General features: G+C 44.7%; 1 long non-coding RNA gene across 1 annotated transcript in view; it reads right to left on the reverse strand.

Moving 5' to 3' along the window:
- Positions 1-6,830: 6,830 nt before the first annotated feature.
- The window catches only part of LOC309629943, a 71,662-nt gene continuing 62,047 nt past the window's right edge, over positions 6,831-16,445 (reverse strand). Inside the window, exon 3 of the long non-coding RNA XR_014245311.1 lies at positions 6,831-15,249. This is a non-coding gene — a long non-coding RNA (uncharacterized lncRNA). The remainder of the gene's footprint in view (positions 15,250-16,445) is intronic.

Genomic DNA, 16,445 nt, shown 5'->3' on the forward strand with positions numbered 1-16,445 from the left:
CACAACTTTAGAATTACATTAAAAAGAAAAACGAGAAAATATTATTAGCATGTATTAAAAAGGCTTTAAATCTATGTTATATAGAATGCTCATAAAAAATACTAGGTCCTTATTATAGAATATAGGACCTATCTCAGAAAGAAACAGATGCTACATTCAAAAGGAAATAACTAGTAAATACATGGAAACGTATTCAGTCTCACTAATGTAAAAGAAATGCAAATTAAAACAACAATGAGGAACATTTTACACTTATTAAAGGGGCATACAACCTTCAAATGTCACTACTTGGTTATGGGGTTTTCTTTCCTTCAGTTAGACTGTTATAATCTTAAAGTGCTGGTAATGCTCCTTGTTGAGAACCATGTAATAACAACATATAACAAGCTCATATGGGTTAAAGGTCATAATATTTAAGCTATATTTTCCTGAAATGGACCCTGACCTTGTCCCAGCATTCTAGTGGGGGACGGCAGCTGCTTGATAAGCCCCTGATGGAGTACTGTCCATCTCTGATGGAAAAGGTGGAGCCCATGGGCAGGGCTCTCAGAGCCCCTTGGTCACAGGGTGAAATCAAAACCTCCTCACATCCAGTCTTCTGACCTTTTATCCTACCTCTTGGAATGTAGTCTGAAGAAACAACCCACAAGGAAAAAAAGTGAAATAAAGATTAGCTGCTACATTAATTATCATAGAAAAGATTACAAAATAGATGCCTAACAGCAGGGGAGTAATTTAAAATATGGTGTAGTAATTAAAATTTAAATTAGAAAGACTACAAAGCAACACGAAACATGCTTCTGAGAGGGTATGAACTGAAAATGGGAGAATGAACTCACTGCAGTTTTTTCACAACGGCTGGAAGGGAGCAGGGTCAAATGAAAAGTCAGCTCTGCTGAGGCAACATGATTCTGAGCAAAAGTTCTCTTGCACTTATTTAGATTTATTGTATAATACAGATAGAATATTTATGTAATAAGAAATCTATTTTTAGAGAAAAGGAGAAATAGGACACTATGACCCTTTTCTACTCTGCTTCTCATTGGAGGCTCCAGGATTTCATTAAAATGCAAAACTCAAAATCATCCTCGTTTCTGGTATATTCTGATAAATATATTATAAGCCTACTCTGAATTTGAATTGGTCATCCTCATGGTAGGGTTTGCATGTGGATAAATAGCTCTTCTATTAATCCAATTAGCACGGAAGGCAATGAGGGAACATACACCTATTATATTGTCCACTTTTTAAGGTTTTTAAATTGCAGGGTATAATGCTGAGTGTTTGTAAAGTCAGGAAGCATGGGAAAAACTGACCTTTTAGGGCATAGTCTTTACATTTTTAAAAAATGCTCAATATGGTTTTGTTTTCAACTACATACTGGGTGAGGAATCATTCCCTTTAAAACAGTGGGTTTAATTGTTAATCTGAAAAAAGTACAATAAATACAATTTTATCTGCGTTTCCAGATTTTTGGATACGTCTATAGTGTTTTTACTGTACTTTTCAGATTAACAGTTGGGCCTACTGCATTACATTTAAAGATGCTTCACCTGAGAAGGGGTTTGAAGGTTGAAGAAAAACATTCAGCATATTACTTGGAAATGTAACTAAAATACTGTTTACAAACAAATTTGGCTGACATTTTGAGCACCTTGTGGTGTCTTACCCTTAGAATTGCATCTCCTCAATGGCAGAAATAGAAAAGCCAGACACAGTCTCCCAAACTGTGGGGATCGGGGTGTGGAGGGAGGAGGGCGGGGGGAGGAGGAAGAGGTGTAGGGGTTTGTGGCTGTCTTGACGGAGGAAAATTAGGTTTGCACAGAAGCCTTGAAATTAATTATGGGCTCACTGATCAACGGGAATGAGATTGAGGGGAGTGAACAGAGGAGGGGAAAAGAGCAACACGCCCTCCATACTTCTGGGAACAGCTTTCTTAGTATCCCACAGTGAGACTGAGGTAAAGTCGCCAGGTAGATGAAGCTCTAGATACTTCTCTCTTCTCAGTAGCTCTCCTAGCCCTCAGAGGTGACAGTGGGAAATGTGTGTGTGTGTGTATGTGTGTGTGTGTGTGTGTGTGTGTGTCTCGGGTGGGTGTGGAAGCCGAGGCAGTGGTATGAGGAAGGAGAAGAAAATCTCTGAGAAGATAATGAGGCTGCTGAGTGTGGGAGCCCAGAGCAGGAACTATCCTGGGGCTGGAGGGAACAGGAAGCCATGTGTATAAATGTGTGTGTGTGTGTGTCTCTTTTTAGATCCTTTCATTCAGGAGGCATCTCCCTGGAGACTGAGGAGATGGTAGGAGTCCCCTGGGGTGCTGTCAGCTCCATTTGCTGAACTTGTGGAGAAAGACTGAAATGCGAGGTAAAGGAAATGCCTCCAGCCAGCTCCCAGGGAGAGGCAGGTCTGGGAGGAAGCGGTGGGGAGGTGAGAGGGAACTCTGACCTGAGTAAGTTGGAGACATTTCCAGACGCGTTTGCCTGCTCGTTCTCCCAAGCCCACTGCACTAGCACCCTGGTCAGGAAGGAAAACTGTGCTGTCCTGTGGTGCTCTCGGCTCTAGGACAGCTGGAGGGATGCTCCCCTAACTTGTGTTCTCCCCTTCCTTACTTCTGGCCAAACCCCAGCCTCAAAGGAGGGCCATGCCTAGGCCAGTGCTGATGACAAGTCCAGGGAGAGTGGTTGGAGGGCCAGTACCTTCCCTCCAGGGACTTCACAAGCTCTACATCCTGTCACTCTCCTCCACCACCCCACCCTACCCTTCTGTCTGTCCTGGCTCCTCCCAAAGGCCTGACTCCCAGAGGTTTATTTCTGACCAGGAGCCACTAGGGCAGAGGAGGGTTGTGGGGTTGATGTGTCACACCATATATTTGTAACAGCCTTCTTGGCTACTCTTTTTCATTGCAAATGTAAAGTAATCCATCTGCAGTGTTGCTTCTGTGGTCCTATTTATATCCCCATTTCTGGGGAAAGTGTGCTCCATGTTGGAAAAAAAACAAAACCCTTATAAACAAACATTTGGAACACAGACTCTTTAAAGAATTTTGTCTCAAAGCCTCTGGAAATGCCACTTATTTACTACAACAAGCATGGCTTGTGTACCTTATGCCAGGTTGGGACACAAATGGGGCCATTGCTACTGGCGCTACGGGATGGTTTTAGGTTGTACATGGACCAGACAGCAAATGCCACTGACTCACATAGTGAGAAAGTTATTACCACTTGAATTCTCTTTCCTTCTGATTACACCAAGGAGGAGGTCTCAGTTGGGTGCTAATAGATCTTTAACACCATACTGACAGTTGCTTATTGCTATTATTACTATTTTCACAGGTGTAGGCTCAGAGCTTTTGGCTGGTTTGCTTGGTACAGAGGGCAGAATTCCAATCTGTATCTCTGCAGCTGGATCCAGCCTGCAGACATGATTTGCACTGTACCAAATATTTTTTTAAGCCAACGTTTAAAAACTCAGGAAATTTTGCATAAAAATTCAGATTTCTAGCTTCTGTTGAATAATGAGAACATCTGGCACTAGCAGGCCCAGATTTCTTCAGGGCAACAGCTGGTTCTCCTCTTCAAAGAGCACACGTGCTCTCCAGTGTGCCAGTCTCCACCACTCCCTATTGTAGTACACGTATTGTTCATTTCCATTACCTTCCCAGCCCCTCTAAGCATTCGAGTCTTAGGCCTATTTTAGGAACTTCATGGCTAAAAGGTAGATCATACTCGAATTTGAGTTGTAAGATGAGGTATTCGGTCTTCATTATATAGGAAATAGAGAGCTATTCATTTTTTAGCAGGGTGGCCAAGCCCTTAAAGCAACTCTTCCAAAAATGATTCTGACTGTTATCTGACATCACATCTGACGGAATGAGGGGAGGAAACTGGAGGGGGGTGAGAGGTGCTGGTGGAGAAGTGACTTCAAACCTCATTGCCTGGGGAGATGGGAGCTGGGGCCTCTGAGTGGACCGAGGTGCTAGGAGCTGGGCCTAGGTGGCGAAAGGAGTGGGCCTGGCCTCCGTGGCTTTTAGACTTCTACTTAAGAGCAGGGTTGGGAGCCTTGGGCAGTGCAGGGGCAAGCAGGGAGCCACAGCTGGGCTGGAGACGCAGTGAGGTGAGGCTGGTGGATCAGAGCTGGGAGCGGCTCCTCGAAGCAGAGATATAAGGCGAGGGGCTCCTAAATAGGGGCCTGCAGCAGGAAGGGAACCACCAAAGAGGTCAAGCTGGTTCTGGCCAGGCAGGCAAAGGTTGTAACAGGGTGGTTGCTGTGAGAATGGAAATAGCTGAAGAGACATAAGAGGCACTTCAAAGGAAGATTCAGTAGACTGGTGACTAACAGGAAAGAGTCTGAAGGAGGAATGAAAAAAAGGACTCTAAGACTTCTAACTTGGAAGCCAAGGAAACAGTAATGTTAGTAACACATATCGCATAGAAAAGCGAGGAGGGGGAGGAAAATTTTAAGTACTGAATATATGAAATATGAGGTGCCGTCCCGTCTACTGGGCATTGGAAGGACTGGAGTTTATAGAGATCTAGGCTGAAAGTGAACAGTAAGGTATCATCTGCACAGAGATAAGAGATGAAGATGGAGAAAAGGCAGAGGGAGTGAGAGGAGAGTAAGGAGTGAATCTTGGGGTGTATTTATATTTAGGGAGCCCGTGAAAGTATCGGGAGTGGTCTGAGACGGAGGAGGAGAAACATTTAGCTCCATGCTGGTCAAGGGGCCAGGCCGTGGTGCTCAGGTAAGTCAGAACCTTCAAGGACCAAAGTGAATGAGGACCAAGAAACAGAAGCAGAGCCAAAGGAGAGTGTTTTCTAGAGAGATCTCCACATTCATTCATTCGACAAATATTTGAGAACCTGGCCCTTATCCAGGCCCTGAGCAAACTGAGGTGGGCAAAACAGAGACCCCATCCTCATGGAGCTCACATCCTGCTGCTGGTGCAGATGGACACCACACAGACACTGACGCCATCTCCATTACAAAGAACAATGAAGCGGGGTCCGTGGATGGAGAGTGACAGGGCAGCCCAAAAAGTCCTCTCTGAGGAGGTGGCATTCAGATAAAAGCCTAAAGCGAGGGAGTGGGCCATACCAGTATCTGAGGGAGAATATCCCAGGCAGAGGGGAGAGCAAGGGCCAAGCCTGAGTGTGGCACGCGCTTGGCGTGTGTGAAAGCAGCAAGGAGGCCAGAGTGGTCTCCGTGGAGGGTTGAAGCAAGATAGTGACATAGTGTTATTTCACTCTGAAAAGGACCACTCCGGGTGTCTGTCTGTCTGTGGCTCAAAGGGCAGGGCCAGGGAGGGGGCAGGAGGGCAAAGAGGCAGTCAGGAGGCTCCAGCAGCGGCTGAGGTTTGGGGCAGAAGGCGCACGGGGATGGCTGGTGGAGGGATGGAGCCAGGGGAGAGGGCGAGCCCGCAGGAGCTGTGGGCAGGGAAGCGGCAGGACCAAGGGCACAGGTGGAGGAGGGAGGCTGCTAGACACAGGTGAAATCCTCTACCCTCGGGGCTGTTCAGAAGTTCTGAGGCACAAAGACAGGGTACTCCGGCCTCCATTTCAACCGCTTGTTTTTTTTCTTGCAGATCCCTGTGGAATGGCTGTGGATATTAGGGAAAGATGAATTTGGCGGCTCCCTTGGGGAGGAAACTTGATTTTGTGTTTCTTGTGTAAGACAGGAAAATGTTGGCCTCTCCAGACCTCAAGTATAGGTCAGAACAGAGGGTGGCTCACCTCAGACTAACTAGAGTTTTTAAAATAACATCTCATGACATCTCCTCCTCAGCCCGACTCCAGAGTTTCCTGGACTCTGGGTACCACCATGTGGTGGCCCCGTGTGGCCCATCCTGAGGGTCACCACTCTCTTGTCCTCTCCACGGTAGGCAGCTTGGTCCGTCTGTCTCTCCAGTCTGCACACTGGCCACTAACTCAATGTTCCCAAAGTACTGCTTGGATCACATCAGGTTTTTTTCTCAAAAACCTTCTTACTTAGCAAGCTGAAGTAAGTGCCTCTTCTGAATGGCCCCAGCCTACATCTGTGTCCCACTGGACTCCTGCTCAGACCAGGATCCAGCTGAAATGTCTTTGCTTGTTTTTCTCCACATGCACACACACACACACACACACACACACACACACACAAACCTTTTCCTACCTCCATGGTTTTGTTCCTGCTCTTCCCCAAATACTTTGCCCATCCTTTTCTGCCTCTAGAAGACCTACTTACTATTCAAGATGCATTTCTAATACCACACTTTCTTCTTCCTCTTTTTTTTTTGGCCACGCCAAGCACCATGCGGGATCTTAGTTCCCCGACCAGGGATCGAACCCGCACCCCCTGTAGTGGAAGTGTGGAGTCTTAACCACTGGACCACCAGGGAAGTCCCCCGCGCTTTCTCTATCAAGTCTTTTGAATGTGACCAACCTCCTTAAAACCCTTCCACAACTCACAGGATTCCTGTGGTGCCTGCCAGGTCCTTTGCATCGGGGCTATCTGTGTGCTTGTCTCAGCCTCTCCTCCCTCCCCACATCAGTCCGGTGCTTTAAGGGCAAGGGCTCCCTTTTCCTCTTGTTTGCCTCATCTGAGGTCAGTAGCACAAGACCTTGAACACATCAGACAGTCAACAAATACTGACTTGGACTGCTTTTCAGATGAGACAAGCAAGAATTCCGAGAGAACTCAGAATGGGGGGAGAGTGACTGGTGAGCAAACACGAACCAGTGTTGGAATGTGCCTCAGGCGAAAGTGGAGGGGCGCCGATGAGACTGACGCGGGCGTGGTGGGCGGCCAGTCCCCCTCGCCAGCCAGCGGTGATGGTGACGGAGGCGCACGCCTGGAGACAGGACTGCAAGGTCACCCTCCCACACGTGGCCCTGCTGTCTGGACCGGCCGCCCAGGGTCCCCTAGACAGCAGAAACTATGGGTGCTCTCACTGGAGACAGTTCGCTCTCCCAGCCGAGGCTCTTGTAGGTGGCTGGCTGAGGCCCTCGCACTGGGCATTTTTACACAGCAGCTGCAAGAGCAGAACAGCTGTTGACGCTACTCTCCACTCTTAATTTGTGTGTCTACCTCTGGCTATAAGGGCCTCAGTCCACCAGACTAGTTGAGACTCCTTCCTCCTCATTTATTATGGTTCTCTGTTTTTCACCATGAAATTACCCCAAATCTGTGACCTGCAGCTAACCATCAAAATAACTGGGCACAAAAGACTCCCAATCCTCCAAACAGCCATTTCGGCGGTTAGAGCAGGAAAGAACCTCTATTATTTAACTCAGTGCCTGCCCCCCCACCCCCACCCCCAATAGGCTGCAATGCAGAATCGGCTGCATACATTTCCTGGGCTTCACCTCTGGAAATCCTGATTCAGGAAGTTATGGTGGGGCCCGGAATCTGAATTTTAACACTCCTCTGGGGCGGTTCTCACACGGCTCTGGGAATGCTGATGTGACCTCACCTCTCATCTTATAAATGAGGACTGACTCCGAGGCCAGAGCACTTGGCCACCTGGTCCAAGGTCATGCTGCTGCTGTTACTAACACTTCCCTAGCACTTCACAGGGTACCTGATTTCATGTGATCTTCCAAGAACCTGCGAGGCTGGTGTTATCACAGGATCAGCCTCAGTTCACAGAGGAAGGAAAGCAGCTGTGGGACAGGCAAGTGACTTATCTAAGGTCTCACTGTTAATGAACAGATCAAATCTGCACCCAGATTTCTTGAGCCCCAGTCCTGCCATCTTTTCACTGAAAAATAAAGGTCCTGAGCCCAAGCAGGAGGCGGACAGGGCTGAGTAGCATGGACATTCCAGATCAAATTCCACATAGTTCTGGCCCCTTATTGCTTGATGTCACCCAAAAGAAATGAGTAGTATACAAAAATTACATCAACTTACTGCAACGTTTACAATCTTTACAATGACAGTTTAACCTTTTAAACAGATTTTTAACTATGACACTGTTCAAATATACAAACTCAGAAAGAATAGAATAATAAATTCCTATTTACCCAAACTCCAGACTCAACCACCATCATGATTTTGCCACAGTTGCTCTATCAAGCCCCTTTTATTATTTTTCTTCTTTATTCTTTGCTGAAGTTCTTAAATACTTTTAAAACAAATCCCAGACATCATGCCATTTCTTCCCTTCATACTTCTGGATGCATCTCATCAAAACACCCAGGCTTTGTGTTTGAAGGAGGGTGACTTTGCAGACAGCCAGTTGGGCCCTCGCAGCACAGACTCGAGCGAGCGCCGCAGGTCTGCCTGGGTGCGCTGGCTGGGCTGTCTGCACTCTGGCACCACGTGTGGGTTCTCAGTCATCCTGGCTAGCAAACACTTTTCTGGGCTCCCTCCAAACCCTCTGACACATTTGAGTTTTGATTTAATCCAGTCTCGGTTTGCCAGTGGCTGCTGAGTGCTACCTTGCCTGCTTCAAGACTGTCAGAAAAGGAAATAGGGAAGTAGCCTCAAGACAACAGTTACTCAATTCCTGGTTCACAGGTAGCATTTGTAACTAATCCCCTTCCGCAGCGAGAGAGGACATCTAATCTTGCTGCCGTAAATCTGAGACAGTCACACAGAGAGAGGTCAGTCGGAGTCTCTAGCCTACATCAGACAGGAAAGTGTGGTCATTACTTTTAACAAGTAGCAACTACTTGTTAAATATTTGCCTGAACGGTGCTGGGGTGCCCACCAGCCACACCAAGATGACAGGTAATCTAAGGCCACCTCTGCAGCAGGAGGGCGGTGTGACAAGAGGGCCCTTTTATAGTTCACTTGGTTAAGGCTGTCCTGCTACAAGCCTCCAGCTGTTGCCATCAGTACTATATCTATGAAATCAAAAGCCAGAGCCATGAAACGTGGAGTGAAACACGTGCATCTAAGCTTTAGTCCGGACCTTTGGCTCTGCCTCGACCAAAGTCACGTGCGACTTCCCTTAGTCTGCCTGACCAGCACCCTACCTCCCTGCCGACCCTACCGAGGCATCCTTAGGAAGCTCCTGAATGTCAGGCCACTCAGACTCCTCACCGTGCATTCTGCTGACGCACCACCCAACACAGGCTGCACACAGGAACCACAACTTTGGGTTAAGTTACCCACACTTCTATTTCTGGAAGACCGCAGCCTATATGTGTCCTAAAATGCTTTCGGGAAACAGGAATAGCCAAGCTCAACACATATTTTTACAAACACCTACTGGTTTCCACTTTTAATTCAAGTAACGGATACTTGACTGCTTTGTAGCTACAGGAGGACCTCAGTCCTGGATTCCGCCACTAGCACGCTATCTGACACCCTTTGACGCACCTAATTAAATTCTTCTCTCACAAGATCACAGATCTGTTTTCATGTGGGTGAACAGGGACTGAGACAATCAGTGCTGTAGTTATTTTTCAACTCAGAAGGGAACCGATGTCACCTGACACCAAGACGCAGACCCCAAATTGAAATTAAACTGTATGTGGCATAATTTATAAATAAATGTGTCTGTCTTTATGATGCTAGAACCACCACTGAAAAATTAGATAATTTAGTTGATTTAGCTGATTGTTTTTTAAAAAGGATTATTTGGCGTTTCCTCTTCAAGATAGGCATCATCTGTTAAATGTACCTAATCTGAATCAGGGTGAGGCCAAATGACATGCCTAGGGCACAAAATTTAAGGAGGCACTCACTCTCAGGGGCTTGCAAGTGTAGCATCCACAGCTGCATGACACTGAGAGTGAGTGTCTCTTTAAAATTCGCCCTTGGGCTCCTTACTAGCCTCACCCTAGTCTCAGCCACACCTAGACTGGGGCCAGCAGGGAGCAAAAGTTACCTTGTTAAATTGCAGTTTCCCAGTACAAATCTGGGCGATTCCAACTCAGAACATCTGGGGTGAGGTTCAGGAATCATTTAAAATAAGCTTCCTCATGTCGTACTGATATGTAGCCAGGTTTGGGGTCCACTGATGTAATATTTAGGATACCGCAATTAGAAGGTGACATTCCCTTAAAGTTAGCATTAACTCCAACTATAAATATTGGATCCAACTCTGAGTTTTCTCCATGTAGAAAGTACTGGGAGATCAGATTCTCTATCAGGAAGGATCGTGTTCTGCTGCAACCAACATAAAATCCTACCAAGAGTGGCTTAAATAAATAGGGATTTATTTTCCCCATAACTAGAAGTATGGAGGTAGGTTACTGCTGGTATTGGTCAGCAGCATGCTATAATCAGGGTCAAGATCTCTGAGATTCTCTTGGGTTTGCTTGTCTCATGGCCCCCAGATGGCAGCTACAGTTCCAGGGGTCTCCTACCTTCAAGATGGCGACGGAGGAAGAAGCAGAAGTGCACCGCTAGCCTAATCCGTTCTCCCGTATCAAGAAAGTAAAAGCCTTCTCAGAAACCACCTCTTCCCAGATCTCTGCCAGGTCTCATTGGCCAGAACTGGGTCACATGACCACCTGTTGTTGAAAGGGAGGCTGGGAAATCAGGGATCAGGCTCACTGTAATGGGCGTAGACTAGTGCTTCTCAAAGTTTAACAGGCACTGGAATCAGTTGGAGGGCTTGTTAAAAACACCCCCAGAGATTTTGATTCAGTAGGCCTGGATTAGAACCTGAGGATTTGTATTATTTAGAGTTGTCAGGTACAAATGTATGGATACCAAGGCGGGGAAGGGAGGGGTGGGATGAACTGGGAGATTGGGATTGACATATATACACTGCTATGTATAAAATAGATAACTAGGGCTTCCCTGGTGGCGCAGTGGTTGAGAATCTGCCTGCCAATGCAGGGGACACGGGTTCGAGCCCTGGTCTGGGAAGATCCCACATGCCGCGGAGCAACTAAGCCCGTGAGCCACAACTACTGAGCCTGCGCGTCTGGAGCCTGTGCTCCGCAACAAGAGAGGCCACGATAGTGAGAGGCCCGCGCACCGCGATGAAGAGTGGCCCCCACTTGCCGCAACTAGAGAAAGCCCTCAAACAGAAACGAAGACCCAACACAGCCAAAAATAAAATAAATTAATTAAAAAAAATAGATAACTAACGAGAACCTACTGTATAGCACAAGGAACTCAGTGCTCTGTGGTGACCTAAATGGGAAGGAAATCCCAAAAAGAGGGGATGTATGTATACACATAGCTGATTCACTTTGCTGTACAGCAGAAACTAACAACATTGTAAAGCAACTATACTCCAATAAAAATTAATTAAAAAAATAAAGTTCTCAGGTGATGCTGGTACTGCTGGTCTTAGGAAAACACTTTGAGAACCACTGACTTCTCACCAATGGCTCCCAACCCTGGTGGTGCATTAGAAACACCTGGAGAGCATTTTTAACGGTATAAGTTCCCCGGTGCCACCCCCTACATGTTCTGATTTAATTTGTTGGTGGGGTCCAGGCATTCCTAATGTCAAAGCTCTACAGATGATTCTAATGGTACTCAGGGATGGGAACCGCTTTCCCAGGTCAATTATGATCCCTAATCTGGGGCTGTTATTGAGGTTCTAGTAGCAAGGAGGAAGGAGGGGAGTGTGATAGGCCAGTAGCAGGTTCAGACAGGGGTTCGAAAACTTGTCCACAATTTCAAATCACGTGGAAATCTTTTTAAAAGTCCAAAGTTCAGAACATACGCCAGACAGTTAAATCACAATCTCTGGAGGTGGGACACAGGCACCAGTAGTTTTTTTGAAGCTCTCCAGGTGATTCCAATGTGCAGACAAGTTTGAGAATCTCACAAGTTTAAGAACCACAAGTTTAATCCCACAAGTTTGAAAGCAATGTAATACGTAGGTGTGAAGGGAGGTTATTCAGATTGGAAAAGAGAAACCTGAAGATTTATTTAATTATAGTTTCCAAGCGTGTGAGAAAATTTCACAAAGGATACTGTTGCCCATCTGAACTGAAGACCAGCAAGGAGGAAACAGGATTAACCTGGTCAGAGCCTTTGGCTTCAATGCAAAGAAAAATTTCCTAGCTGCAAATTATTACAATTACAATTACAATTATTACAATGAAATGTGGTACAGGGAGAATGGGGTTGTGTAATCCTGTCATTTAAGAGCTGTAAAAATAGTATAGATTCTCATCTGCTTGGAATGTTTTAGTGTCATTCTTTCTGAAGGTGAAGAGGTGGATGAAATGACCTGTCTAGATTTCTTCTTTGAAAATTTTCCATTTTACTCCTCTTCTCCTCCTTTCACATCTCAACTTAGAAAATGGGCCTCCACATTAACAATTCAAAGAAACATAACCTTTGCCCACCTAACTGCTTGAATGGATAAAATATCTGACAGCTAGTAATAGTTTGAGATGCCACTAGCTCAGGCTGTTTGGATCTCTAAAGTGCTATTTTGAGCTTCTAGATGACAAACATACTGCCAAATAGAGAGGGTCATCCGAATTTGATTTGAATGAGTTCTTGTGTTTGAAATATAAATGCTCAAGGATGATACACCATCATATCTGAGCCCTGCTACATACACACACACACACACGACCAGAATAGTTATTTTCATGCCACACAGAAATAATACATGTGTTTAAATATAGCTACAATGAAAATGTGTTTTCCTCTGTATGTGAAAATGGCACTGGCTATTGTCAGGAGGACATGCCCTCTGAATTGTCTTTTGCAGGGCTGGTAGTGGATTTACCCTGATCATACCTAACTCTGTTACCAGTAATATGTATCAGTCCAACTGCAGGGGTTTCAATTCAGAGGAAAAAAATAGAATGAAGCAAATCCACATGCAATGGATCTTAGGTTGAAGATAAAAGATTTAGGAGTCTTGTTCCCACACTTTGCTGCACGTTAGAATCACCATGGGGGGCCACTGTGGAAGCCAGGCATCAGCAGTCTTTAAGATCCCCGGGTGATTCCTATGTGCAGCAAAGTTTGAGAACCACTGCCTTAGCCACCTTCATATGGGATCTAAAATTTCTCATAGAAAGAATGTCTCTTAGGTCTCATGTCAAAAGTAGAGGTGGAATTAGGTAAATTTTTCTCTTAGCTGGGTGTGACAGAGATTAATTGTCCCAAATACTTACTCTTCCTAATTCCTCCATCATAAAAGAACTTCTAATAGTTCTCTGACTACGTGGCCACTCAAAATAAAGGCTGCTTTTCTCAGCCTCCCTTGTAGCAGAGTGTGGCCGTACATCTCAATTCTGGCCAATGGGATTAAGTGGAAGTGGTGCGTGCAGATTCCTGCACAATCCTTAAAGGGAATGTATGTATTCCTCTCCCCTTCTACCTTCTTGCTAGCTGGAATGCAAACATGGTAGATGAAGCTCCAACAGCAAGTTGGACAATGAGATGACTTTGGGAAAACGGAAGCCACACAAAGCAAAGAAATAAGGTAGATGGAGCCTGGTTCCCAGCACTGCAGAGCTTGATACCCTCCCTAGACTGACTGACCATCTCTGGGCTTCTTAATGGATAAGAAAAATAAAATTCTAAGTTGGTTATGGCACTGTTTCTTTTAACTGCAGCTGCACTTAATTCTAACAGACTCAGTGGTTCTCAAATTTTGGTTTATATCAGAAACACCCATAAGGCTAATGAAGCATATTGAAGTTGGTGATTCTAATACCTAAGTTTGAGAACAACTATTCAGATATCCCTGGGAGCTAGAGAGAGGCATGGTGAGGGTAAAACTTTGAAAAGTAATGAGTGATTAGATTCATTTTGAAAAGCAAATCTACTGAATAAAATACTTAGCAGTATAGTGTAGTGATTAAAGACTTCATTTCAGGGGATAAATAGACCCAGACTTAAATCCTGGACTTGCCACTTACTGGTCACAAAGTCAAGCCAACTTATCTTTTTTAAGCCAGTTTCCTCATTTATAAAATGGGCCAGTAGTAGTACCTATTGCTGGTAGTATCATGAGAATTAAATGAGATAATCTAAGACAATGCTTAGTATAGTAAATGTCACATAGTAAAGGCTCATTAAGTGTTGGCTGCAGGGAAAAGAATGAGGGTAGAATTTATGATCTGGCTTTGAATTACATTTTAGTACCTGACTATTTGGTTCTACTTTGTCCAATGTGGTAGCCACTAACCACATATACCACCACTTCACATTTACTAGGATGGTTACGATTAAAAAAAGACAATAACAGGTGTTGGCTTGAATATGGAGAAACTGGAACCTGTATACATTGCTGGTAGGAATGTAAAATGATGTAACCACTTTGGAAAACAGTTTGGCAGTTCCTCAGAATGTTAAACACAGACTTATCACATGACCCAGCAATTCTCCTAGGTATAAATCAAGAGAAACAAAAACATATGTCCACACAAAAACTTGTACACGTTTTTGTACAAGTGTCCATAGCACCATTATTCACAATGGTCAAAAAGTGGAAAAAACCCAAATGTCCATCCACTGATGAATGGGTAAACAAAACGTTCCATACAATGGAATATTATTTGGCACTAAAAAGGAAGGAAGTATCGATACATGCTATAGTATGGATGGACCTTGTAAACATTATTCTACGTGAAAGAAGCTACTCACAAAACCCCACACTCTGTATAATTTCACTTATATGAAATGCCCAGAATAGACAAATCCATGGAGATAGAAAGTAGGTTAGTGGCTGCCTAGGGCTGGGATGGGGGAATGGGAATGACTGATAATAGGTATGGGGTTTCCTTTTGGGGTGATAAAATGTTCTAAAATTAGGTAGTGGTGATAGTTGCACAACTCTGTGACTGTACTAAAGACCATTGAGTTGTACCTTTAAATGGTTGAATATTATGGTATGTGAATTATATCTCAGTAATGCTGTTAAGAACAAAACACGGCATGCCCCCCCCCAAATATTTTTTAAAACTAGCTTTGTAGGAAAATAAGAGAAATACAACATTTGCAAAGGCATCATCATATAATGGAAAGAACATTGGCCAAGAGTCAAGACCTAGATTTTTGGCCTGCAGTCACTACTTACCAACAGCAAGGCCTAGGGCAAATCTCTTAACTTCTATCTTCAGCCTCTTCATTTATTAAAGGATGAGGTTTCCATTTCTAATATTTGGTGGCAATGATATCTTTCCTGTTGACCTAATAGAGCAGCTGTTGCATAAGATTCTCAAGGGGCTTCATGATCCAACGCACGTAAGAGCTGCTGCTTTTGGCTTCAGCCCTGTAAACTCCTTACTGGCAAAAATCTGATCTGACCTGCAGGAGAGCCCCAGGTTGCCAGGCCAATGAAACATCCCTTTCTCAGCAGGAACTGCATAGTATATTCCCAGAGGAATCCTGCAAAGAGAGCAGGGATGGTGTTCTAACTCAGTTTTTTTTTTTAATTTAATTTTTATTTTATATTGGGGTATAGTTGATTTACAATGTCATGTCTAACTCAGTTTTGATGGAAGCATTTGGTTCAGGCTATGTCCTTCCCTTGCAGACCAAGATGGGTGTGAGGGAGATAAATAAAGCATGCTTCAAGTTGCTTCTGCTCAAAATTATCCTTCTTATACTATATAAAGAACAAAACAAACAAAACAAGAAATCTTACCAATTACAGACTCATCTCAAAAAAAGAATAACTATCGGACTTCCCTGGTGGCACAGTGGTTAAGAATCGCCTGCCAATGCAGGGGACATGGGTTTGAGCCCTGGTCTGGGAAGATCCCACATGCCACAGAGCAACTAAGCCTGTGCGCCACAACTACTGAGCCTGTGTGCCACAACTACTGAAGCCCGCGTGCCTAGAGCCTGTGCTCCACAGCAAGAGAAGCCACCGCAATGAGAAGCCCATGCACTGCAGTGAAGAGTAGCCCCCGTTCACCACAGCTGGAGAAAGCCTGTGCACAGCAACGAAGACCCAACCAGCCATAAATAAATAAAATAAATTAAAAAAAAAAAAAGAATAACTATGGAAGGGGAAGGGACATTTGTTTCCAATTCTCTCATCTCACAGATGCGGAGATCAATGACTGGGGGTTTAAGTGACTTGCCTGTGGTCCCGTTATCCGTAGACTGGGACTAGAACCCTTAACCGTAAACTCCAGTTCTGATGCCTTTTTCTTTGACCTAATATAATACATCTTCTTAGCTGAATTTCACAGAGTGGGAGAGGGAAGAAAAAGCCTCACACACACCTCAGTTTTATTTAATTTAATTAAACAATCAGGACAATTAAATTACAAGGGCATGTTGAGCGAATTAAATCTCAGCCTTTGTCTGAAAGAATTACCTCAATCAAGTATTAGGCCAGAGTTTCCAAACTCTTTTGTTGAAAAGTTGGTATGCCTCCTGCCTCAAAACTTGGTCCTCTTCCCTTCTCTAGGTTCCCTTTATTGGTCATCTCCTGCTGTTTCACCACTTTAAATAGTAGTGCCTCTGCCTCACTCTTCTTCACAGCCCACAGTAACTCCATCAGGAAATCCTGTTGACTTGACCTTCAAAGTATATTCAGAATCCAGTACTTCTCCGCTATCGTTGCTGCCATA

The sequence above is a fragment of the Balaenoptera borealis genome (assembly GCF_965194805.1).
Source record: "Balaenoptera borealis genome assembly, chromosome: 5".
Lineage (NCBI taxonomy): Eukaryota > Metazoa > Chordata > Mammalia > Artiodactyla > Balaenopteridae > Balaenoptera > Balaenoptera borealis.